The sequence below is a fragment of the Maniola hyperantus genome, chromosome 18, assembly GCF_902806685.2.
Source record: "Maniola hyperantus chromosome 18, iAphHyp1.2, whole genome shotgun sequence".
In the NCBI taxonomy this organism is placed as follows: Eukaryota; Metazoa; Arthropoda; class Insecta; order Lepidoptera; family Nymphalidae; genus Maniola; species Maniola hyperantus.
In genome coordinates, this window is record NC_048553.1 from 2,825,765 (window position 1) to 2,850,393 (window position 24,629).

The following is a 24,629-nucleotide window of genomic DNA, read 5'->3' on the forward strand; positions in this document are numbered from 1 at the left end:
ATGGCTACTAGTTCAGATTGCGTGCGTCCAGCTTTAAATTGTTCCTTTGGACATGACTGCACTTGATTTGTGGGATACTTAGGTACCTACTTGCAGAGAGCAACACTTTGTGAGCTATTTCAATAATTCTTTATAATAGCTTCAAATATTTACGTGGGAGTCACATTCCTTTCGCTTGGATCACCTTTCTTTACTGTTTATTTAATAAAAAACACGTTATTATACAACCGTTAATATTGAGTTTTAGTAGCTTAATTTTTTTTTCCGTTTTCTGTCACTCGCTTTAACGATGAAAAAACAAAACATCATGAAGAAATCTGCTTGCCTGAATGTTCTACATAATGCTCTCAAATGTGTGTAAAGTTGCCCATAATGATATTTTTTAGTATCCAAGCCTACTTATTTTATTGAATAAATAAATCATTTTTGTTCATTCATTCATTTACAGACGGTTATTATTGGTCTAGAATGCAGATTTTTGACAAGAATTTGAGCAGCAACTATTTTCACGATAAGATACTACAATTAATAAGTAGGTACATCAGCGTTATAAATTATTATCCCAATATCTTGTGGATACTAAGGATTCAAACCTAATTGCTTCCATTGCATTAAAATTGAAATGGAAATGTAGATAAACTTGGTCTATACACTTATTAACTTCTTGAATATAAATTAGACATTCTAGTCTTTTTTATTCGATAAAATGGAAGCTGTCTATAAATTGCTTATCACTAATTCATTAATTTTTAATCTGCAATAATATGTGAATTATCTTTTAAAACATTCCTTTAGACATTTATTAAAACATAATAAGGATAATTTATTGGCAATAAACCTCATGCGGTTGTTGATCTGTTTAGTTTTAATTTATCACTTTTAATTTTTTTCAACATAAATATCGTTTTAAAAACACGGTTTATAGGCTTTGGCAGAGACCGTCGGATCTTATAGTCAAACCGCCCGTTGCACTATTGTCGTACCTACTCCTAGCACAAGCTTGACGCTTAATTGAAGAGGAAAGGGGAATATTAGTCATTTTAAAAAAAATGGCTAATATTCTTTATAAAAAAAAAAAAAAAAAAAAAAAAAAGAGTTGTCGAGTGATTTGTTCAAAGTATTTTATACCAGTTAAAACATATTTTTATCTGTTGGGCGATCACAAAAATAAAAATAATCTTCATGACTACCGCAATATTCTTTGTGACAAATGACTTGGGAGTTAACATATTTCATATATTATGTTTTTTATGTCATTTGTAGTCAAATAGTAAAGGTATTTATTATAATAATTAATAATATATGGGTAGTAGACTGAATCAGAATGATCAAAGGATTTCAGCATAATCGTACTATTAATACTAAAATTGAATTTGAGGTTTGACGCATAGTATGGCGCTTGTAAAACATTGATACGTCTTTCCCTAATGTAAGTTTAGCAGTAGTTTTATACATTTAGTATCTGATTCCAGCGACTTCGTCCGCGCGGTTTTAGGTTATTAATAATTCCGTGGCAATTCTGATTTTCTGGGATAAAAAGTTAGTCTAGCATTTATATTATAACGCTCCATTGCAAAACATCGCGCCGATCCGTAGTTCCTTTGTGGCGTGTTGCAGGACAAAGCAACAAACAAACATACGAGCATATTTATATTTAGGGAAAGAAAGAAAGACGTATATTTTATGAATTGTGCCACACGTCACAATAATTTGTTATAATATAGGTACCTAATAGTGCGCTTACATGGGCAATTTTTTAAGCAATTGTCGCATAACATTACTGAAGATTTCAGATATTGCTGATTATTGCAGAAAATATCTTCATTTGGTCGTGACATCATAATTGACTGAATTGCCTGGGATTGCAGAATTTCAATTGCCCGTGTAAGCATACCTTAAGAGTTGGTTATCCCGGCTGTTATAAATGTAGGCACAGACTCCTAGACTATGTTACAAACATGCTGTTTAGTACTAAATCGTTCCGTATCGACGAAATTATTCGTTATAATTGCCAATCTACGAACATTTATTATGCGGCAACGCTCTCTGGTAATAAATTACTTCATAATACAACTTTACAGTCTCGCCTTCAAGTAATGACTTGAAACGGGTTCAATGATTTATTCACTACATCTCCATAAACGAATAAAACAAATGATCCATACTAGGCCATAGTCCATACTAATATTATAAATGCGAAAGTGTGTCTGTGTGTCTACTAGCCTTTCACGGCCCATCCGTCCGACCGATTTTGACGAAATTTTGTGCAGCGATACTTTTGATCCTGAAAAATCAAAGAGTTCCCATGGGATTTTTGAAAACCTAAATCTACGCGGACAAAGTCTCGGGCATTATCTAGTCTAGTGTGTTATATTTTAGGAATTGTAATTAAAAATTAAAACAAAAATTGGGTTGGCTAATATTTTTAGTATTGCATTTGTTCATAAGTATAGTACGCTACAGGTCGAGATGACAATCGAGGTATGAGCCGGGGGGAAGCCCCGCAAACCCGCACGTCACCCGCGCTCGTCCGCACCAGATTAGCGAGGGGCTGCGCGGGGTGTCCCCACTCTAATTGCCATCTCGACCAGTCGCGTACTAAAGGTGCGAAGGTGCTTTAGGTACAAGAAACATTTCAAGAATGTTGAACCAAGAATATAAAAAATCACGACTTTATTCAATTTTAACCTAAGTTTTATTTTAATCTAAGTAACCTGCCATCTTTGTTTTGTTTTTTGGCAAAAGTAATTTCCTGTTTCATTTCGATAAAAATATTGTAATCCGTTTCAATAACACGATAGGTAGGAGCATATATCAAATTCCAAATATTTCTCAGCATATCATTGAGCGCATCCGATCAAGAAATTGACACTTTGATAAAAACTACCTACGTATCTGTCTCTTTTCCACTAGTTATACTTAGTTCTTCTTAGGGAGCAGGATAGCTGTATCTGTCAAAACTTTCTACAGACAGGACCAACTTTCTATCCCAACTTGGTCCGAAATTTATTCTGTATGTATTTGATATTGGCCAGTAATAATTATTAGTAATTGGCATCTATAAAAGATTTCGAGTTGAGTAAACGAAAATTGGTGAACTTTGTCTAGCTTAAAATTTTAAAGCATCTACTTAGGCCCAATTTCACCAACCATGTAACCTCCGTTTAGTTGAACATTGTAATGTTGTCTCTTTTTGGCAGATGTCATACGCGATTCTCAAAAAGGACAATATACAAAGAATGTTTAACTAACCCATGGTTAATTGCTTGATAAAATTAGGTATAAAGCAAAAGCCACTTACAGTTCCTGGCAGGAAAGATTGCACATAGATCTTTCGACCAGCAGCTTTGGTTGCATATATGTAGAGCATTGTAATCTTTCTTGCCTCATACAAAAACTGTCATGACGTCAAATGTATTTGTTAGATAAAGCATATCTGGAAGATGTGTAACAGGCCCTAAGTCGGGGCATAAGTTGGATCAGGTTATATTGGTCCCGTGTGTAGAGGCGCAAACATGTCCGTTTATCCGAAATATGTCACCGCGGTAGCTGTTACCTGGTTTATCATATATTTATCAATTTGTAAATAACGTTCGACGGGTGGATTTTATTAACTGGAAAGTTGTAATGGATTAGGATACACTCGGACACGTGGGTTTTGATAAGGTATGATCGATGACCCTTGACGGTTCCTTTATCGATATTGGGTCTGTCGGGAATTAGGAATGTAGGCTCTGTTTTGAAGCCTGCTGCCGAGAAATTTGGAGACTATCTGGAAGATAATAATTATAATCATGAGGGTTTGTCAAAAAAGTACGTTGTCTTATCCTTTTTGTTTTTGACAACCCGATCCTTTTACTAATGAAATAAACACAGATTAAGAAGCTAATAATGTTTTTAAAATCCCCATTCTTATTTCTATTAAAATGGTTTAAATTTTAGTAAAACTGAATGTAACAATACTGACAGAAAATATAATATCGGCAGACTTTAAAATAAAAGTAAATGGGGTATTTGACGACATCAAAAATAAATTATTTCTCAGTGATTATTAAATAGAGGGTCTTCCAAAAAACGTAAAATCTGCGTTCTTTGTTAGTTTAAAGTGTAATAACCATTTAAAATTATCGATTAAACTAAAAAAGTACGTCATTATGATGTGACGTCACATTCCATTATTTCAAAGAATATCGCATACTAAGTGCGCGTTTTGACGATTGATAAAAATTTACTGATTTGACTAGTTGTCAAATACCGTATAAAACTTTAATAGATCTAAAAGAACCTGAGAAGTTTGACCAAAACTGACGCAGGCGAAAACTGAGAGCAAAATTAGTTAAGAAACAAGTAGATAATACAATAATGATCATCAAATTAAGCTCCGTAGCCTCCGCTCATAATATAATAAAAATTTATGGTGATGAGGTAAAATCTTCAAGATAAACATCCTACAAGATAGTGGAAAGCCTCATTAAAATTTGTCCTGTAAATCTTGAGGTAAACACAATCATATTAAAGCTATCTGAGATAAAAGTTAAGCACCGTGATGATACTGCATTATAAACGTGTCTAGTAAACCTTAATTTATAAGGACAGCCATACAGATGTGTTGTTGATATAGTGAAAATGGATAGTCGAGAGCAAATCGTGAGAGCCAATTGCTAATTGCAAAGCTGAACCAATCAAGATAGATGACCAAACGTTGGAGGTCTTAATTTAGAATCACTTTTCCTCTTTTTCTCAAAGGTTTATTAATTCACATGGATATCAAGGCTGCTGCTGTGATAGGCTAGTGCTTAGGGCGTCGGCCTTCTAATCGGAGGTCGGGGGTTCGATCCCGGGCACGCACTTTTCGGAGCTATGTGCATTTTAAGTAACTAATTTCACTTGCTTTAACAATGAAGGTAAACCTCGTGAGGAAACCTGCATGCCTGAGAGCGGACCGGGGAACCGGATGCCTACGTCATAATAGCTATCTGCATACCAAATTTCGTCCCAATCGTGTCAGTAGTTACAGCTGTGCGTTGATAAATCAGTTAGTCAGTCAGTCACCTTTTTCTTTTATATATTTAGGCTATGTCAAACCATTTTTAAAATCTAACCTATCAAAATGGGTTAAGAATAAAAAGAGGTTAAAATATTATACAAGAAACATACATAAATACGAAGACTTAAAAAAGAATAAAATAGGGTCATATAAAAGAACTTATCGAAATGTCTGAAGAATAAACAATAGTAAGCAGATGAAGTTACAATACCTTGGATAGGGAATTTGATAAGAGGAATACAAAAGCTATATATTTGCACGATATCTCACCGGCTCCCGAGAGAGATAGTGAAAGGGAAGCCGCCGGAGCACCGCGGGGTGGATGCTGTTTGAAAATTGAGTGAAAATTTACGAGTTTTTATTGAAGGAAATATGAAATTGAAAGCCAAATAAAGCAATGTCGATAAGTTGTTGAATGGTCGAGAATGGTTGCTGGCAAAGGCATATGTCTAACTCGTCTAACGGCGGTTACGCAGAGTCGAGTTTGACGACCTCCCTGGCGCAGTGGTAAGCGCTGTGGTCATATTAGCGGGAGGTCCCGGGTTCGATTCCTGGCAGGATTTGGAATTTTATAATTTCTAAATTTCTGGTCTGGTCTGGTGGGAGGCTTTGGCCGTGGCTAGTTACCACCCTACCGGCAAAAGCCGTGCCGCCAAGCCATTTAGCGTTCCGGTACGATGCCGTGTAGAAACCCAAGTGGCATGGGTTTATTAAAAACTGCCATACCCCTTCCAGATTAGCCCGCTTCCATCTTAGACTGCATCGTCACTTACCAACAGGTGAGATTGCAGTCAATCAGATATCTGAATAATAAAAAAATGACCGTGAAAATCAGTTCCTTTTTGTTTTATATGGTAGCTTATGACATATGTAGATAATTGTTATAATTGTTGGTATTCTCACGGATGACGGATAGAACTCGGATGACGGAAGTGCAGTGCGTTTGCGTTGCCGTAACGGCGTTTACGCACTCATCCGATCCGAGTCCGTGAAAATGCGTTCATTTTTATTTTGTATGGTAGCTTATGACAATATTTCGTAGATATTTTGTATATCCGTATTTTCACGGATTCGGATCGGATGAGTGCGTGATAGTAGATAATAGACACAAGCTGCAGCTTAAACAAAATCGGTGCGAAAGCCAGCGTGGTAGACTATGGCCGAAGCCCTTCTCATTCTGAGAGCATAAACAATCCAGTTTTCAAGTTTAGTCATCGTAGGTTAACTAATGCAATCAATTTATATACCAGGATTACTCTCTTCAAAAAGCTCATTACACCCAAGCCAATTCTCTATAATATTTTCGTTAGATATCTTCAAAGAGTAAGTTGGGACAACTTCCACTAGATTACTCTTAGTCTTATGTACTGGTAGGTAACTTATCTTCGTATTAGCCCGATCGCTGCTCTTCAAGAAGCTTAAGCCCTGAAAGCCTTAAATCACGGGCAATCTATCTGAGCACCGGGTACTATAAAAATAATAATTCGTCTCAGTCAGGGAGCCTGTCCATGACATAAGCTTGTAGCGATTTTTAAAGGTGGCCATCGTGGTGAAAAGATTAATCAGCCAACTGGTTTTGTTTGTGTAATGCTGCTTCAGGGACGCCGGGTGCTTGTAATCGGTATAAATCTAAGCACCACGCGGGGAGGCTCTTTTCTTCATCTCTGGACATGATACGGAGTGCATCTGTGGTCATCCGAGACAGACCATTGCCCATATGACTGGGTGCCCTGCGTGCCCGACAACCTGCACAAACCGAGCTACAAAAAGCTACCGACCTAGCTATCGCGGTTGCGGCTTTTAGGGCTTTCCGTATTTGAGGTGACTCGAGAAGAAGATAGCGATTTTTTTATGATGCCATATTGATCCCACCCAAAATCCATTTCGCTTTATATTTTCAACAAATTTATCGGACTGTCACCTTCAGTCCACTGGTTGTCCACTTGAAGTTATGAACCAGCAGTTTCTGTATGATCTGATATTTCATCCTCAGATTTTAATCTTTTTTTTCTCACCTTTGTGTTTCTTACTATAAACTGTTAGAATAGAATAGAATGTTTTTTATTCATGTAAACTTTTTGCAAATGCTTATGCTTTTAATTTACCACTGGTTACCACCGTTCCTACCGAGAAGCACCAGCAAGAAACTCGGTGGTTGCTCTTTCTTGCTTGTTAATTCTTAGTTCTTTATCCGTTTAAATTTGCATGCTGCATGAAACGTCAAAAAATGTTGTTTAATTAAAAATTCGACTATAGTATCGTGGCAACTCCCTGCCAGCCACGCTTAGGGTGAAATCTATAGAACGCACTCTGACTTTGCTTAGACTTAAAACGGAGTTGAAACGAGACAAAGGTATATCTCTTACATAAGTCTGTCACGTTTTAACTCAAGTGTGAGCAAAGTCAAAGTTCGCTATGTAGATTTCAGCCTAAAACTTTTAAACTTTAAGTCGAAATCGTAAGCTTATAATTTAGGGCATGCAACAAAACGCGCTCGTGATCCTTGGACCAACCGGGTGGTGCGACCTAATATCCTCCGAGGTAACCGCTTGCTTTCCGTGATATACAACTTTATTCTTTGTACGTACAGGTAAACTGGAAACTGTATTACGGAAAAGCAATCCATTAATGTTAATATTTTTTTAAATATTACAATAAAGCTTAAAGCTAGCCTTATCTAATTACTATATAAATCATGCCCACGTGGGTGCCAAGTATACTGGCTGCATTTCCGCGCTGGACAGCCAGGCTGATCCGTTGCGCAAAAAATGAGCCAACCCTTCTGTCACCAGATGAGGCTGTTAATCGCGGTGAAATGTCTCGTAAATTTTTTTAGCAAACAAAAACAATTTAAACAATTCAAACAATTCAAACAATTCAAACAATTCAAACAATTCAAATTTTATTTGACTTAGCATGTTTCAGTATTAAGTTTTTTAACTAACCCATGAGACAGGTTAGTTTTTGTAATTTGGTGTAATCCTCATAGGAATAAAGTAAGGAATTTATGAGGTATTTATTTACCCTAATTTTTTTTCAAAATTCGAATATTCCTTTAAAATACATAATTATGTTGCAGTATTACGAATAACGATGTAGTCATAGATTTCTATAAGTGTAGTTTTCATCCTAACAGCTTATATAATTTATTTTTAAAATTTATATTATGAATTATGATACACATACAGACGAACTAGAAGAAAATATACGGATTTCTTGTTTAAAAATATAAGGATTAACCATATTATTATTTAATATTAGGATGTTTTTATTAAATGACCATGTAAATACCATCTTCAGAATAATACTTGGGATTAGGTAGGGTCAGCAACAAAGCTAGGTTTCCACCCGAAAGTACAAGCGACTATGGATGACGACCTTCTCGTTAGGTACTACAAAAGTTAGGTTAGTTAATTTTTCTAATCACCAACTTGGGCTAATATTTTGCTAAGCAACATTATCGCATTCTCAGATTCTAGTTATACAGGGTGTATAAACAGAATGTTAGCTAAATCTTAGCGTTATTGTCATAGCTACTACCTAAACACAATCCAATTCCAGTAACCATTTGCCTCATTTCATAGTTTTAATGATTTAGTGTTTTTTTAATCCCGCAACGTATAGCGTGCAAAACTCGAGTCAATGCCTCCGCCAACGACGTGGCATTGACTCCGAATGGCCTAGTTACGCAACGTTCGTTGAGCCCTAGCATCAGTCAGATGTTTTATTTGCAATATATCGCGAACTTTTACAAGATATAGGACTTTTTTTTGGATTTTTTCGCGTTTTGTTTTGGTCTTTTAAGAGTATCACCTGTTTTCATTTTTGCTAGCATTCTAGCAAAAATGAAAACAGGTACACCCTGTAATTTTCCAATACAGTAATGTAGAACTCTATTAAAAACCAATCCCAAATCCTAATACAAATTCTAATTTACTCCCACATCAATTCAAACCTGATAATAATATAATATATCATTCAAAATACTAAGCAGCTTTTATATTCGAAATATTACGTATTGGAAATTTCGATATTGTAATTTCAGTGAACCGTGTGAATTGGGAGGTAGCCCTATGCTTATTTCCCTATGGATACTTTTGAGTAAATACGTTTTCGCATAATTCTAATATCCTCTAACATAAATCAGCCGTATGTTTTATTATGAACTAGCTTATTCCCGTGACTTCACAAATTTAAACCCCTATTTCACCCCCTTAGGGGTTGAATTTTCAAAAATCCTTTCTTAGCCGACGTCTGCGTCTTATTAGCTATCTGCATTCCAAATTTCATCCCGGTCCGTTCATAAGTCGTAAAAGTAAGTAAAAAAAGGGGTAAAACAGGGATTTGAAATTTGTGTGATCCACGCGGACGAAGTCGCGGGCATAAAGTCAAAGTCAAATGATTTATTCAAAATAGGTAATAAATTACTCTTATTGATTGTCTGGTATAGTGTTAGATTTGTAAGATAATATAGTGGTGATAATTATAACGCAAACTTAAAACTAAAGCTACGAGGGTTCCAAACGCGCCCAGGTCTGAGAAGAGCCCACAACAAACTCAGCCGGGTATTCTTTTTATTATCACCACTTTACAAATTTATTGAAACTTATTAGAACTATCACAAAGTCGTTAAGCAACTCATTCCCAAGCTTGCTTATCATTTAAATAATCCTTTACATTGTAATAGGATTTTTCAATTAGTTTACGTTTTATGAAAACTTTGAACTTGTTGAGAGACATCTCCAATATGTCTTCTGGAAGCTTATTATAGAAACGTATGGAATTACGAGCAAATGAATTGCTAACTTTACTGAGCCTAGAGGCGGGAATTACAAGTTTATTTTTATTTCTAGTATTTATATTATGACAGTCACTTTTTTTTTTAAATTTATTTATGTTTTTATGTACGTATAGTAAATTTTCAAAAATATATTGATTATGCACTGTCATAATTTTAACTTCCCTAAATTTAGTTCTCAGCGACTCTCGTGGCCCCATACTGTATATGGCTCGAACAGCCCTTTTCTGCAGCACAAAATAGAATTAATATCAGCAGCATTACCCCATAATAATATACCATATGACATAATGCTGTGAAAGTAACTAAAATATACTAGTCTCGCAGTTTCTATGTCTGTCAACTGGCGAATCTTTTTTACCGCATATGCGGCAGAACTAAGTCTGTTCGATAAGTTATTTATATGAGAGCCCCATTGAAGTTTTGCATCTAACGTTATTCCAAGAAAAATAGCGGTATCCACTAAATCTAATTCCTCATTATTAAGTTGCACAGTGGTTTTCACCTGCTTAACATTTGGTAAAGTGAATTTAATACACTTTGTCTTTTTCCCGTTGAGAAGCAGGTTATTAGCTTCGAACCACTGTACTAACTTGGTGAGAGAATTGTTTACTTCATCAAAAGTTGTTAAGTATCGATTGATTTTAAATAAAAGTGATGTATCATCAGCAAACAAGACTATCCCGTAATTGTCCTTAGCGAGGTAAGGAAGGTCATTGATGTAAATAAGGAACAGAAAAGGTCCTAAGATGGAACCTTGTGGCACCCCCATTTTTACAACGGATCCGGGAGATCGCTTTCCATTCACGTCTACCCTTTGTATTCTATCATTTAGGTAAGAACTCATCAATTCCAATGCTGCACCCCTAATTCCATAATGGTGCAATTTCGCGACCAATGTTTCATGATCAACGCAGTCGAAAGCCTTGGATAAATCACATAAAACGCCAAGCGCATCACGTGATTCCTCCCAGGCTTCAAATATATTTAGTATTAACTCAACACCAGCATCGGTTGTTGAGCGACCCCGTGTAAAACCAAACTGTTTGGTGTGAAATAAATCATTAATGTTGAAAAAATTAAGCAGTTGAGTTAAAATTATTTTTTCAAAGATTTTACTAAAAGTGGGTAGTACAGATATCGGTCTGAAGTTAGTGGGGTCACTAGTACTACCTGATTTAAATAATGGAATTATTTTACTATGTTTCATTAAGTCTGGAAACTCACCACAGTCAACACAATTATTGAATATTAATGCTAACTCGGGTGCAACAATATCAATTAATGATTTCACAACGTTAACGGAAATGCCCCACAGATCATTTGTTTTCTTATTATTAATTAATTTAAAAGCTTTGATAACGTCAGAGCAACTAACGTGACTGAATTCAAACATTTTATTACATTCAGGCACGTTATCCTCCAATAGTGAGAGAGCGGCGGCTGCTGAAGAGTTCAATGATTTTGTAGTAGAAACAGGAATATCTGTAAAGAAGGTCTCGAAAACGGTTGCAACCTCGGGGTCTGACGTAATCAACTTGTCATGATATTTTAGTTCAAAATTACAAGTTTTATGTGTCACTCTTCCTGTTTCTTCGTTAACTATTTTCCAGGTAGTTTTTACTACATTGGAGCTGTTTTTAATTTTTGCCTGGATATATTTTGACTTGGCTGCAATGCAATCTCTCTTAAACTTTTTGGAAAACAGTTGAACGTACTGCTTGAATTCGTCACCAGTATCATATTGTCGCTCCGCATACAATTCATATAGTTTTTGTCTACTTTTATGTAGTTCTACTGTTGCCCATTCACTAAAAACTTTTGCATCAGTAGTCAAGACCGATTTACTGGTGAATATTGAGTTAAATATAGTATTGAATATATTAAAAAATGTATTATACATTTCATCAGGACTAAACCCATTTGACAAAAATGGAAGGTGTTTATAAGGCTTAGTCTCATATTCTCAATTCGGTCAGACGTTACTGGTACAAAGGTTATTCTACGTTTAGAATTTTTTTTCTTCAAATTTTCAAACTGGATCAACTGTCCACAATGATCCGAATCCAATTTGCTAATTATGGTTTTAGTAATTGGATTTATATTTGTAAAAATATTGTCTATACATGTGGCGCTAGTTACAGTTATTCTTGTAGGCTCCATAAACATGTTGGATAGGTTGTAGGATTTGAAAAGATTTAATAATTTGCCATTTAAAGGGCTACTTTCCAAAATATTTACATTAAAGTCTCCGCACACAATCAGCTTTTTATTTGATTTTGAGATTTTGAATAAGACTTCATCCATTACCTTTTCAAAAAGATCAAAGTTAGACAAGGGTGGTCTATATACAGACACAACAATGAATTGCTCAAGTTCAACTGAGGATAGTTCTATTGTTCGCTCAACAGACAGGCTCTCTATGTCATTTCGATTCTTGAATTTTAATTGTTTGCTAAGCAAAATTAACGAGCCGCCATGAATCGCATTGGTTCTGGTGAACGAACTACCAACCTGGTGATTACCAAAATTGAATGTATACTCATGATTTTTTAACCAATGCTCAGTTATACATAAAATATCAATATTGAAATTATTCAAAAAAAGTTCTATTTCCAGATCTTTCCCTCTGATACATTGAATATTTTGGTGCACCAGATTGATAACATTAGATTTTTTGCAACAACTTGCAATTTCTAATTCTTTGCCGGTGAAGCTCTGTATACTTTGATGTACATTTTTCATGTGACAGGGCTCCTCCGTTGTCTTACTGTCTAGTTTAAACAAGCAATAGGGTTCCTAATAGTACTTACACTATTGCTCGAGTCAATAATAGAAAAATTAGTACTAGAAGTACTCGAGTCAATATTATAAATATTTGTACTAGAAGTACTTGAGTCAATATTATAAATATTTGTACTAGAAGTACAGTTTGTATAAGAGTCAAAAGAGTTTGTTACAACACTTGTAACTGAATCATTTAAATTATGTGCTAATAGTGAGGCAATATGCATCTTACATCTCTTCGGCAGATACATACTGTCTCCGGTCAATTTAAACTTATTAGTCAATTTAATACTATTAATGTCAAAATAAAAAATAGCTTCACTATAATGTTTAGTGAGATTATACATTTTCAAATTTAAAGTATGTATTTTATCATTTTGTTGTTTGTTTAATGTACCAGAATAAGGAAAAGCACACAAAACAAATTTACATTTTGTTTTCTCATGTAGGAGCAATAATTTTTGAATGCATTTTACAATCTGTTGTTTTTTGACTTGTAAACTGTCCCCAAACAATAATATAACATTTGTATTACTATCCAATGATTTTTCATTTAAGTTATTAATTAAATAGTTAAAACTAGCTCCAGGAGAACATCTATTAATCACTGAATGCTTTAAACAACAGCTCATTATGGAGCCCAGACCTCTACCTAAGCTGTCAGAAATAATTATAGTTTGTTTTATTGGCTTAGCTGAGGGATTAATATTGACAGATGAAGGAACCTCTGTAACATCAATACTACACGGAACCTCTGTAACATCAATACTACACGGAACCTCTGTAACATCAATACTACACTGCTCTGGACAAGTATCTGTTTTCACAGGGAGCGGTGCAGGACTATCTTGGTGAACAATAGGTACATTTGGAGAACATTCATGCTTATTGGTTAATGACTCAAAGCGAGCCATGTTATAGTTACTTAATGCTAACAATTCATCTGCTGCCAGTATTTGCTCATCAATCTGTTTTTGTGACAGCTCGTATTGGTTTGTGACATTATGTAGCGAATAAGTCAATTTGGAAATTTCATCATTTAAGGTTTGAACATCCAAATCATACTTATCCCGGAGTTCTGTAATAGATAAGCAATAAGCATCGAGCTTATTTAATAATTGAGAACGTTCCTTTCGTAATGCAATATTTTTTGTATGAGTTTTTTGAGATTCCAATTCCAATCCATTTGTAAGGGTGGTAAATTGGGCGGAATGGAAATATACCCGGATACGGAATAATCTACCACCTTACAAAGATTAGAGGAAAAAAAAAAATAATTTTACTTACTTGATCTATCTACCTAGTAAAGAATAGAAGCTAGCCGTCGACTCCCTTGTAATGTATATGAGGTGTTATAAATGAAATTTGCTAGATGTTAGGCAAAATTGTTTTTAATGTAACTTTTACCGGGGTCGCTTAATACATAGTGATGGCTAATAATGCTTAGTTATTCTAGCTTAATGCCAAGACTTAATTTAGATACATTAGAATGCCTTAGGTAGATAGTACATAAAATCTATGTTTTAAATTTAAGATGCCATTGGCATGGAATAGACAATGACACAGTAAAATTCATAAAATTGTTTCAAAATAAAAGCTCAGTAGTAAAGACAGGGTTCTTACTGTACACATACACGAAGAAGGTTCACTAAACTGTTCCAGGATACAAACATTTGCTTACTTGTAGGTGCGAAGACTGCAAGGTAGCTGGACGGCATCGGCCAAGCTCCCAAAACTCGATTTAACTTGATTCTTCACAACCGAAATGTTTCATTACAAAGATTTTCACCAAGTCTTATCCATAGAATTAAGTTGCCAACGTGAATGTGCAAAAGAAATAAATACGGAAAACGAAAGCGAAATACGAGGCCGGAATTCCAAGGGAGGAATACGCAGGAAAGTTTGGAACTTTGGAGGACATATTTGGTCAGGTTAGGAGAAATTTGTTTCAGGCTCATGCAGAGTATGCAACGCATTACAACTTAAGGCGTAGGTCTGCAAGCTATTCTGTTGGGGATATAGTGTGGAAAAAGACCTATCCACAAAGCGACGCTACAAATTTTTTCGCAGCTAAGCTGGCACCTAAGTATGAAAAGTGCAGGGTTGTCAAGGTTTTGTCACCTTTGGTTTATGAACTAGTTAGAGTAGCTGACAACCACCCAATAGGCACTTGGCATATTAAGGATATTAAGAAGTAGATATTTGCCATTACTTAGTTTGGTCTAAACTGTTTGAATATTTAAGTTATCAATATTCAATTAGGAATTTGTATGAGTGTAGTGATGTTCTGAGTTAACAGTTACATTACCATGGTTCAGTTGAGGATGAATGTAGTGGATGTATGTAGGGATGAATATGTGATGATGGGAATGCTTGTGGTAGACCAACCGGTTGAGAAAGTAAAAATGCAAATATCGTACTTTGGGGATAACGAAAGGGGGGGGTTTTGTGTTTTGTTTTCGTTTTCCTTCTAGATAATGGATCATTTCTGTTATTTTTCCGATTCTGTTCCGAGATCTATTTTCTAGGAGAGTTATTTCGTTTTTTTTTCTCATATTCCGATTTTGATTCGGTTTTATTTTTCCGAATGGGATAGAGAACGGTTGCCATATCAGATGGACCCGTTCACAACCAGTTTTTCCGTATTTGTTGAGTAACAAATATTAAGATGGTAGTTTAAAAGAGTGAACCACCGTAGGCCTAGACGCATTCTATCAGTCAGCTGAAGAATGATGCCAAGATGTTTCCACTCAAGTGTCTTAGACACCATGAAGTTTTTTTTTGTATATATTCTTTTTAGAAGTTAGGGTTGTGTAGTTAAGTATAATGTATAAAACCTTACACTGTTTTCAGTATATTTATTTTGTTAGACAATTTTCCTTGTTAGTAGTAGATGTGCGTTCACGCGTAACTTCTGTGTTTTTTTTGTTTGTTTCAGGCAAATTGTTAGTAGTTGTTGGATGACGCTGAGGGCAGCGTGGTTCAACCTGTTGAACCTTTTCGTAGGAGGGGAAGTATTGTGACGTTGTAAATTTTGAACTACTAATTAGCGTTTCGCTTTTAATTAAAATCTATTTTGTTCAAAGTATGTTGGTGCCACCTAGCATCAAGGTGCAGAACTACGCGTGGGTCGATGTTCAGAGTTCATTCGAGCCACAATAGATGGCGTTTGCTTCGTTGTCAATTGTCGTAAAAATAAAACAAAATAATTAAATAAAACCATAATATCATTTGTTTATTGTTAAGTCATTAACAAAACGGTTCTTATAATATATCCTTAGGTTCCGCAAATATTCAAAAATGAATTGGCTTCATGATCAAACTAAATGAGAGCGGCCACACTCGGGTTGCGTCTGGCAACACCGATTGGTGAGATTTAGAATTTTTCTGGAGTCAACATGTGAAGACGAATTTTTCGTTCCAGGAAAATCTCACTCTTTTTCGCCCATGGCTTCGCCTGGGAAAATACAATTGTTATAAATTTAGTCATCCTAACGTATTTCAATGTTTCATCAATTATGGTGAGTGAAAAATCAAGTAATGTGGATTCGACAAAATGGCGGTTTGGTTAGAGAAAATCCTAATTTCATGATTTCCCTTTCAGTTCCAGTTACTTTACCTTCCCAAATAAATGAGGATAATGGGTTGTGGGTGGACTCCTGAAAACCATTGGTGGCCAGGAGTTCAATAGGTGAGTTGTGTTTGATCGGGAAAATTCCACGTGTCGAAATTTTCACACAGCACAAATTATAATCTTGTTTTTCTTTGTTACAGGGTTTTCCGTTTTAGTTTCCGTTTGCGTTTCCGTTTTTAGTTTTCGGTTTTCGTATTTCGCTTTCGTTTTCCGTATTTATTTCTTTTGCACATTCACGTTGGCAACTTAATTCTATGGATAAGACTTGGTGAAAATCTTTGTAATGAAACATTTCGGTTGTGAAGAATCAAGTTAAATCGAGTTTTGGGAGCTTGGCCGATGCCGTCCAGCTACCTTGCAGTCTTCGCACCTACAAGTAAGCAAATGTTTGTATCCTGGAACAGTTTAGTGAACCTTCTTAGTGTATGTGTACAGTAAGAACCCTGTCTTTACTACTGAGCTTTTATTTTGAAACAATTTTATGAATTTTACTGTGTCATTGTCTATTCCATGCCAATGGCATCTTAAATTTAAAACATAGATTTTATGTACTATCTACCTAAGGCATTCTAATGTATCTAAATTAAGTCTTGGCATTAAGCTAGAATAACTAAGCATTATTAGCCATCACTATGTATTAAGCGACCCCGGTAAAAGTTACATTAAAAACAATTTTGCCTAACATCTAGCAAATTTCATTTATAACACCTCATATACATTACAAGGGAGTCGACGGCTAGCTTCTATTCTTTACTAGGTAGATAGATCAAGTAAAGTAAATTATTATTTTCCTCTAATCTTTGTAAGGTGGTAGATTATTCCGTATCCGGGTATATTTCCATTCCGCCCAATTGGATTGAGATTGGAAGAGTCCATAAGCTAATATTCCATGTATTAAGTTCAAAATAGTTTGCAATATACATTAATCTTGTGTTAGCTATGACCTTGTCAGGTCTGGCGGGTCTGCCTGATCTCCGTCTTCGTCATGACAGCACGGATTCCGACTCGCGTTCGGCTCGTGATCGAGATGTCAATGTGATGTTTTTATCTCCGCTCGTGGCCGCTTTTTGAGCGTTTCCGATGCCTGTTTACTTTGTCTCCTCTTCTATTTTATAATAGCTTATGCTCGCGACTACGTCCGCGTGGACTACAAAAATTACAAAACCCTATTTCACCTCTTTAGGGGTGGAATTTTCAAAAATTCTTTCTTAGCGGATACGTCATACTAGCTATCTGAATGCCAAATTTCAGCCCGATCCGTCCAGTAGTTTGAGCTGTGCGTTGATAGATCAGTCAGTCAGTCAGTCATTCAGTCACCTTTTCCTTTTATATATTTAGATATAATATACAGGTTCATCATCATCATTGTCATCATCAGCCTGTGGACGTCCACTGTTGGGCATAGGCCTTCCCGAAAGAGCGCCATCACACCCGGTCCTCAGCCTTGCTCATCCAGCCACTTCCCGCCAGCCTCTTTATATCGTCGGTCCATCGTGCTGGAGGGCGTCCCACACTACGCTTGCTTTAAACGCGGTCTGCACTCAAGGACTTTCCGGCTCCAACGGCCATCGCCTCTACGACAGGCATGACCTGCCCAGATATTGATTAAATAGCATCAATATTTTTATTGCCATTATGGCTAAAGTACCTATATTAGACCACTGCCACTGTTTCAAAGAAATAGGTAGGTACATTTTCTTCCGCAGTGGGATCATTTTCCTTGCCGCAAAATATTAAGCTTATTTGGAAACAATTTTCTGCGACGTTTTGCCCACTAATGTAATTTCATTGCGTCAAATAGTGACGGAACAGCTTTGTAACTTCGTTTTCTTCTCGATCATAGTTTCTGAACGCTTTTAGTTTGGACGAATTTTGGTATGGATACTGAATCTTAAGTTCTGGGTATTCATTTTTAGGGTTCCGTACCTCAAAAGGAAAAACGGAACCCTTATAGGATCACTTTGCTGTCTGTCTGTCTGTTAAGAAACCTACAGGGTACTTCCAGTGGCGTGCAGGTCATAGAGGCATAAATGCACTGCTTACCCCAGTTGTAATAGCTCAATGTAAATTTTACATTATGACCTGCCAGTAAATAGGTTCCCCTAACTAATGCCTACCCTGGCTTCAAACCCTGTGCACGCCACTGGGTACTTCCCGTTGACCTAGAATCATGAAATTTGGCAGGTAGGTACGTCTTATAGCCGACATTAGACAAAAATCTGAAAACTGTGAATTTGTGGTTATCTCACTAAAAAAAAATTATATAAATTATATCAAGTGGGGGTATCATATGAAAGGGCTTTAAATGTGCATTCTAAACAGATTTTTATTTATTTTTATGCACCATAGTTTTTGAATTATCGTGCAAAATGTCGAAAAAATACGACTGTAGTACGGAACCCTCACTGCGCGAACCTGACTCGCACTTGGCCGGATTTTTAGACATAGAAAACATCGGTGGGTTTATTTATTTTAGAAAATACTAGCTGATTTGATTTGATACTTGGAGTTAGGTTATTAACAATCCTGTGAGAACTCTTTGGTTTTCCGGGATAAGAAGTAGCCTATGTCACTCTCCAGGTCTTTGACTATACATTACCCATGCAAAAAATCTGGTCAATCCGGTGCTCCTTTGCGACGTGATTGAAGGATAAACCAACAAACCAATAAACCAACAAACAAACACACTTTCGCATTTATAATAAGGGTGCTGGTTAGGTACTGGTTATGGTTTTAAGTTATGACAGTATAGGTAGAAATCAACCTAGTCTCATAATTGGGGCTCCGTGGCTCGAATACCTCTAACTTTTTAGAGTTATGTGTATTTCAAGTAAGTAATAATATCACGCGCTTTAACGTTGACGAAAAACATCTTGACATACAATATGTATAATTTTTATATTCTCATAGGTGTACTGTGTATTCTGATTTAGCTGTCAATCAGCTCTTAGCCTCCATGGTAGACTGTGGCCTAAGCCCTTCTAAAAGGAGACCCATGCACACACATTACACGGGTAGGTTACACTTCATTTGCTAAATTACTACAATAATTTTTACGCCAGCACCATTGACTTATATATATATTACTTCGTATGGACAGGGCTTTTGAACAAACAAAATGGCACCGATTCAGTGGTGCTTTAGCACCAATGCAACCTCAGTGACGTCTGGATTTCAAACGGGTCGTTCATAGTATCTAAGAGGTGACGCTGATTTGTTTGGTTCCAAAACCGTGAAAAATTTTGTTCGCTTGACCATATCTTTTCATTTATATCGATGGCCAGCACATTTCTTACTAACGAAGTGGTCAAAATTTTTCCCAGGACCAAAACAAACAATTTTCAAGAAGTCGGAGGGACAAAAATGAATCTGGTTTTAAAAAGGCGACCATCATTACCAAGAAAGCATCTTGCTTGCGACACGAGGTGCGCTTTCGGAAAGTCCATTAGAAAAATTGCTGTTCAAGTTTTCGAGGGAATGTTAAGAGATGTTCAAGAAAAATCGGTCAAGTGCCAGTTGAACTGGCACGCGAAAGGTTCCGTACCTACCATCGTACGAGAAATAAGTTTTTAGTATTTGTTTTTATAGCGGCAACAGAAACACATTCTGTTAAAATTTTCAGGTCTCTATTATATCACTAGATACAGCCCGCTGGCAGACAGACGGACGGACGGATGGACGGACAGCGGAGTCTTAGTAATAGGGTCCCGTTGGCCCCCTTCTATCTGTATATATATATATATAGAATTCAAAGTTCTTACTGACTGACTGACTTATATATCAACACACAGCCTAAACCGCTGGTCCTAGAGACATAAAATTTGGAGGGTTTGTTCTTTGTAACGAGTAGGTAGGTATCCAACTATCCGCTAAGAAAGGATTTTTCGAAATTCCACCCCTAAATCGGAGTTTGAAATTTATGAAGTCCACGCGGACAAAGTCGCGAGCTTATATTTAAGCTGGTTAATCAATAAATTAATGTCTTTTTATCAATTTGACTTTTACTTAAGAAGTACTTTGAAGTACTTTTGAATCGTCAAATGCATCTACCACTGGTTCGGAATGCCTTTCCTTCTGTAAAGAGTAGTAAAGGCAGTACCTTCGGGTGCGGAACCCTAAAAAAAGGAACAAGAGTGCGAGGCCGAGGCGCAACAAAATGAAGAAATTAACTCGAAATCGGTGTAACAACGGGGAGATCACTTAATCGCTGCTCGTCAGGAACCGGTCTTTTTGTCGAGGTCATCCGACTCTTTGGTACAGATACGATTGTTTTTGATGGGACTTCGCTTGATTGTTTAAAATACGTATCATGGGTAGAAACTTTGGGGCCTGTAAATTTCTTTGAATTATTTTTATTCAGGTGCAAGTTAGCCCTTGATTACAATCTCATATGGTGGTAATAATTAAGTGATTATGCAGTCTAAGATGGAAGCAAGCTAACCTGGAAGGAGTATGGCTTTGATTTCCACACAGCATCGTGCCGGAACGCTAAATCGCTTGGTGGCACGGCTTTGCCGGTAGGGTGGTAACTGGTCACGGCCAAAGCCCCCCACCAGACCAGAGCAGAAATTTAGAAATTATAAAACTCCTGCCAGGAATCGAATCCGGGACCTCCCACAGTACTTGCCACTGCGCCAGGGAGGTCTTCTAAAAAATTACATGAAAATGGCATAGATAATAGTCAGCATCTCCACTCGAACTGCCTCGGCTACCTACCTCATGTACAAATAAAGCACAAATTCTCACATACTATGAATCACACGTCAAACCGCAGGGTCAAGTGTTTAACGGACATCACTGTTAACATTTCGGTATTCATCAGTACTATTACCTGTCTTCGTTTTTGCCAGCGTACTGCTTACATTCTATATAGTTTGATACATGACATAGATAATAAGTCAGCATCTCCACTCGAACTGCCTCGGCTACCTACCTCATGTACAAATGAAGCACAAATTCTCACATACTATGAATCACACGTCAAACCGCAGGGTCAAGTGTTTAACGGACATCACTGTTAACATTTCGATATTCATCGTGTAAAGATTTTAAACAACCATGAAATGAAGTCATCACTTTTTCATCTAACATTGAATAGTTTAGCTTTGCAATTAGTTACATGTTTCATGTTAGTCATTGTTCAGTGATTGTGTTTTTGTTAGGGGAAATAATCATGACTATAGTTATTACTACTTACCTATTTGTGATTATATTATGTATTAGTTTTATAGTTATACTAGCTGATGCCCACCACTTCGTCCGCGTAGATTTAAGTTTTACAAAATCCCGCGGGATAAATGATTTTCCGGGATAAAAAGTAACCTATGTTTTAATCCAGGGTATAATCTATATCCATTCCAAATTTCAGCCAAATCCGTCCAGTAGTTTTTGTGTTATTGAGTAACAAACATCCACACTTTCACATTTATAATATTATTAGGAATTACTCATGTTAAGTATCATTATCAAGTTTGTGTGTCAGTAATAATTATTTTAATGTGAGAAGCTTTGGTTAAGTTATAAGTATAACATTCCTGTATCGATCTTCAGTGGTCCGGTTCCATAAAAAAAGTAAATCAAAGATTTACGCTGGCGCCATAAATAATTCTATAAAAGCACGACCAGTTACGTCGTCCGTACAATTGTTCGGATTGAAATAGTAAACGTCGTAAATATATCTAAACTGGACCATAAGGGAATAACGATAGAACATTTTAATGATAGAGAGAGCCAGCGCGTGCCAGACCTTCGTTATTTTATTAAAGCTGAAAGCTTCTCATCGTATTGTCCCCAACACAGAATCAGCGATTATAAAGTTTGTTTGGAGATAACAGGTAATAAAGGTGTAAAATATCTTACGTCAAAGTATGAAGGCAAATTTTTTATATTTTCTTTGGTACATTAAAAACACGTCATGCATTGCCAGACCTTTACTGTCGTGGGAACCCTCGCCAGACACCCTTAAACTTTATTAATTTGTTAAACTTTAAAGGTCTAAGTGTCTGGCAAATACTGGCAATGCATGACGTGTTCTCTGATAATATTCCGAAGAAAATATAAATAAAATGACTTTATACTTTGACGCAAGATTTTTTACACATTTATTACCTGTTTCTCCCAAATCCACCACGATACAAACTTCATAGTCGCTTATCGTTCCTCCCTGTGTTGGGGCCAATACGCAGAGAAACTTTCAGCTTTTATAAAATAACGAAAGTCTGGCACGTGCTGGCTCTCTATCTAATACGGATAACGATAGAACATTTTAATGACATTATGCCTCGATACATATATATTGCCCCAAATCGTAAACGTTACCAACAATAGTATTGAGTGCGGTTCGATTTGTTAATACAATTCCTTTGCTTTTGTTTCGACTCTAACACTCCGTAATAAACGAGGTGGCAGATCGTAAAAGTCGGCTTTATCGGCATTTGTCCGACTTTGTTTACGGCCGACAGGATTACCGGCCGTGATTGATTCAACTTCCTTCAGATAAATCCCGTTCAAAAACTTTGTCAGTTCGTTTGTTTTATGCCGACGTATTAAAATTTGATATAAAAGACATCCCGATCAGATTTATGGCAAGAATTCAGATAAAGGAGCTAGGCTTATAAAATTTATTCTTCGGTCCGAAGATTTTATGTAGACATTAAAATAAACCATGGAAGGATATTCAGATTAACTTTTTTTAGGGTTTCATTACCAAAGGGTGCCAACGGGACCCTATTACTGAGCCTCCGCTGTGTGTCTATCCGTCCGCCTGGCTTTCTGTCTGTTTGTCAGTGGGTTGTATCTCATGAACCTCTCCACCTTCTATGGCCCCGCCAACCTCTCCGTTATATGGGCCGAATCGCGGGAGGGCGCCTTTTTGACTCCCTACAAATTATTTCCTCCTTCCTCCCTTCCTCGTCCCTTATGCTCACTGTCCCCCCTTGGGGGCTAGACGTCACTAGTACAGCTGAGATCCCCAATGCTGCTCCTCCTGTGCGCTCCGAGCTGCTTCGCTTCTTATGCCCTATTATAATGTACATATTATGTGTATCTCATGAACCGTAAAATTTCACAGAGCGTGTATTTCTGTTGCCACTATAAGAACAAACAATAAAAATTTCTAATTGGTTGCCGTGTACATTAAAAAAAAGTAAAGTGTTAGGTTTTTTTTGTACGAGGGTACGGAACCCTTCGTGTGCGAGTTTGACTCGCACTTGACCGGTTTTTTCTTTCCCAACATTCAATGAATTATTATTAAAAAAATGTTTCTCTTGAAATCAGCGCGCGGCTAATGGATATTACCGACAAAACACATGTAAAGGATCCGCTACCAATGAACTCGATCGATATATCGTTATTACTTCCATCTATCGAAGCTATTATTCCCATTCAGTAAGACTTTCAACCTTACTACCACGAGATAGAGCTTCTATTGACTGAGCATTTAAAACATTTGTTCGATTAAAAGTATCGGCGTAGAATTTCATAGTAAGAGAATTCCCTCGCTTGGTTAATTAAGACATGGATTATTATCAAACGTTTTGGAGCAGTAAATAAAATTGTAATCTTTCAACGTTAGAGTATAGGCGTCTCCATAACACGCCCTTATCTCTAAATGGTAAGCCGAAACGCATAACGTTTCTTTTGATCCCCACCTACACGCATTTACAATGTAATTCCTTCCTATTAGAGATGGACTATTTCACAGCCCTTTCATATTCAACACTTGAGTTAAATTAGCCTGTGAAAAATCACCAAACAAAATTTCACAGCTAAAGAGTGTGCGAGCAAAATAATTGTTACCTACATCTGTGTGTTAGAAAAAAACATTCTATTTATAAAAGGAAAAGTTGACTGACTGATTGATCTATCAACGCACAGCTCAATTTACTAGACGGATCGGGAAGAAATTTGGCACGCAGATAGCTATTGTGACATAAACATGTAAGAAAGGATTTTCAATAATTCAACCCCTAAGGGAATGAAATAGGAGTTTCAAAGTGTAGGCCACGCAGACGAAGTCGCGGGTATAAGCTAATTTAAATAATGTAGTAGACTATTATTATTGCGAAAATTCATATTCCGTAAAAAATCACCAGTAAAGTATCAGTGCTATTAATATTCATCATAGTAATTCTTATCGAGTGCGAAAATTAAAAATCACTTTTCGTGAAAAATCATCTGTGAAATCACACAAAAAAAAAAAAATTTCATCAAATGAAAATGATTTAAAAGTAGCAATTATCCCCATCTCTACTTCTAATGATACTAATGCACTGTCAGTTTTTAATGTTTTTGAAGATAAGCGACACGAAAGACTAAATATCTAGCATTAAGTGATTCTATAAATGTATGTGTACGTGTGACGG

At 36.4% G+C, this 24,629-nt stretch overlaps 1 protein-coding gene across 6 annotated transcripts in view; it reads left to right on the forward strand.

The window, feature by feature from the left end:
* Positions 1 to 24,629, forward strand: part of pxb — a 251,761-nt gene that overhangs the window by 54,219 nt on the left and 172,913 nt on the right. The window lies entirely within an intron of this gene.